Source organism: Morone saxatilis, unplaced genomic scaffold, assembly GCF_004916995.1.
Source record: "Morone saxatilis isolate NCDOM2014 unplaced genomic scaffold, NCSU_SB_2.0 Contig15, whole genome shotgun sequence".
In the NCBI taxonomy this organism is placed as follows: domain Eukaryota; kingdom Metazoa; phylum Chordata; class Actinopteri; family Moronidae; genus Morone; species Morone saxatilis.
In genome coordinates this window covers 24,045,538-24,049,002 of record NW_023339707.1, presented here as the reverse complement: position 1 = coordinate 24,049,002, position 3,465 = coordinate 24,045,538, and the positions used below count along the sequence as shown (strand labels likewise).

Below are 3,465 nucleotides of genomic sequence, written 5' to 3'. Positions count from 1 at the left end.
TTTAGGATACATCATAAGTTGTGTTTGCATGTTCATGAAGTCAATAAAATCTGTCTGGAGAAAAAGAGAAAAGTCCCGAAATATTAATAGAAATTTGTATAGTAGAACTTTGTTTTTTCTTCTTTCCTCCCCCATTAATCATGTCTCGCCCCCTCAGATTTATTTTGTGACCCTTTGGAGGGGCCCGACCCTGAGGTTGGGAACCACTGGACTGAACTACTGAACTTCACTGTATGAGGAAGTTAAAACTATCTCCACTGACCGCCACTGGAGCATTTATTATCAGTAATCTAATAATGTAAAATATAATTATATATACTTTAAAGGTAAATTTACTTTTGATACTTTAAGTACATTTAGATTATAATACTACTTTTAAATGAATGATTTGTACTTGTAATGTAGTGCTTATACATCCTGGTACTCCAGCACTGATAGACACAACAAGGTGTGTCGTACTTTCTGTGTCATCCAATAAAACTGTGTAAGACCTAATAAGCAAGTGGAATTGAATGCTTAAGTTATTATGAACATAGTTGAGCTTCAAAGTTGTTGAAACACGTTGCTCCTAATCAATACGTCTGATCTCAGTCAGTCTGTGGCACGGCTGACCTCTTTTTTTTGTTTCATATGAATCTCTCTTTGCTCCAGATGGAGACTGAGACTAGGGGTCCTGCTCAGACCAGTTCTCCCCTCTCCTCTTCCTCCTCCTCCTCCTCCTCTTTCAACCTCAGCGAGGCTCCTCGTCGACCCAGTTTCTGCTTCTCTTGGCTGAACCCCCTCCACAAGAAGAAGTAGAGGAAAGAGAGATGTGTTCGGAGAGGACGTTTGCTGAGGAGATGAAGAAAGATTCAGTCCAGAGTCTCGGTGCTGCTCTGGGACTGAAAACACACCGCACTGATAAAAACCTCAGAGTGAAACCTGTTTCAACCATCTCTGTTTTATTCTAAATATCCATCTAGTTTAAAACACATTGTGTGGGCAAACAGGAATAGATCTGCTCTGGATCTGTGTGCCTAAAGAGAAGAACAGTGACAGTTTTAGGGACTCTTATTTTGAAAAGTTTTTTGTTTTAAATAGAAGCTGCTGCCCTTCACACTAAAAGTCTTCACAGCTTTCAAATTTGTGATTGTAAGTGTCATTAGCAGAGGAGTACTGCAGTGTAGAAGGATTTTGAATAGTAGTATACTATAGTTATTATAGTAGCTATAGTTGTGCTACAACTAATAATAGCAGTTGTTGTAACAGGACAAGTTTTACCTGTTTTTATAAAGAAAGTAGAATTGCAGTATTTATAGTTGAAGACATAAATGAACTAGTCATATAGCAGAGCTTGTAGTAGAAGGAGCAGCAGCTACAGCAGAAGTAGTACAACTACTTGTAGTAGTAGTGATGGTACTATGTTTATTGTATTAGTCTGTTACTGTAGGCGTGGCTGCAGGATATGAACAAAAATCTGAGTTTTACTTGAACAGAATCTAATAATTAAGCGTTTCCCATCTCATTCTGTGGCAGATTTTGGTTAAATTTAACGTAAAATTTGGAAGCATGTAGACATAAGAACCAATTAGGTAACATTTTTTTATTTCTATCCAAAGAAATGTGACATTTTAACAGCTTTTTACTGGTGATGGGAGCTACTTGTACCAGTTTGAGCCAATTTGAACTGGTGATTTTGGATGTCACATGTGATTCGGTGTGGTTTGATGATTAAAAAGATTTTATGATTTTAGTTTGAAAGTCTGTGGTTTCATTTTGTGTATAATTGTGAGCTTGTGTTTGAGTGTGTGGACAGCTGAGATATGTTTGGTGTGATACATGAATACATGAAATAAATCATTGTTGACTCACCTGTAGTGTGTGTGTGTGTGTGGGTGTGTGTGTGGTGTGTGTGTGTGTGGTGTGTGTGAAGAGTGGTTCGAAGGACATTAGCTCTCTCCGGTGCTGTTGTTAAAATATAAAATATAAAAACCAAAATACAACAGCTGTCCCTGTGACGTCGTTTGACCACGCCGGAAGAGGAATTCTCATCAATCGATCACCTGTTGGCAGTGTGCAACATAACTTCCGGTTCTGAGGACACGCCTTCCAAATAAAAGCACGAAAACAAGCATTTCAAGTCACTGCATGTTTAAAGTTAAGTGTTGAAGTATATCATTTACGGAAAAGAGAGGTTTAAAGTTCAATATATTGTGATTTTGTTCCATATACATTTTATATAATTATATTAGCTACTGTTAATTTTATATATTATATATATATATATTATATTTTTATCTTTTACTTCATTTTTAATTTTATTCTTAGGGTTAAGGTTCTTAATTTTAGTTTAATGTATGTTTAATGTATGTTTAATGTTGTAATGCTATCTATCTTTTTGGGTATCCTGATGACATATCTATCTATCTATCTATCTTAATAATAATAACAGTTATATACATGCATTCAAGGCAGCAAGACATATTGGTGTATTGTTTCTATTACCTCTAAACAGCACTAAATATGATTAAATGTGTGGATATTTTTTCTATGTTCATACAGTGGGAACAAAGTCCAAGATGTTATCATTACAGTTTTTGTGCTACAGCATGACGTGGACACATTCAGACTACACAAAGAAAACAGATTCAAGATAAGAGAAGATAAAATGTTCCTTTATTGATCCCCCACAGGGGAAATTCAAATTAGCAGCAGCATCAGTACAGGGGAATGTAGTGCAAAGAGTAAAGAGAATACTCTTTCTCTTGATCACCACAGCAGCATAAAATAATATAAAGTTTATTTCATCACTAGCAGCTATCATTTAGTGTTCAGTCAGTATGAGGCTGAAAGATGGTTTTATTCTTTGACCTAGTTTAAACGTTACAACTCAGAAATACTGTCTCATTCCCAATTCTTCTTTTATTCTACTGTCAGAGTGGATTTCAACCACAAATCTGTGCAAGAACATTGCAATGTCCATGTAGAATAAAAAAAAGATTTGGGAACAAAAATGTCAGTGTACAGGTATATGTTCATCTTTACCATAAATACCATAATTCAAAGACATCTACCCATGCTGTGCATATTGTATATAATGTATATACTGTCATATTCACCTACCTCATGGCCTACATAAAGAAACCTGCACGTAAATATCTATTTCAGCATCCTTGTTTCTATCAGTATCTATCTATCTATCTATCTATCTATCTATCTATCTATCTATCTATTTGGGTATCCTGATGACATAACTACATGTAATCTGTTACTTCCCCAACCCAAACCTGACTGACCACCGACCATCCCTCAGCAGAGATCTCCTATATATATATATATATATATATATTCTATAGTCTTCTGTACAGTCTTCTTATCTTTTCTTATCTTTATTATCTTTATATTTTTAAAAGTACTTAATTCCTTTGTGATTTATACTGTTCATTTTATATATTATATACATACATAATACTTTATATCTTATCT

General features: G+C 35.0%; 1 protein-coding gene across 1 annotated transcript in view; it reads left to right on the top strand.

Moving 5' to 3' along the window:
• LOC118324165 (E3 ubiquitin-protein ligase TRIM63-like) overlaps positions 1–1,735 on the top strand; it is a 12,442-nt gene extending 10,707 nt beyond the window's left edge. Inside the window, exon 10 of the mRNA XM_035656329.1 lies at positions 652–1,735. The gene's annotated coding sequence lies outside the window, so the exon portion shown is untranslated. The remainder of the gene's footprint in view (positions 1–651) is intronic.
• Positions 1,736–3,465: the final 1,730 nt, after the last annotated feature.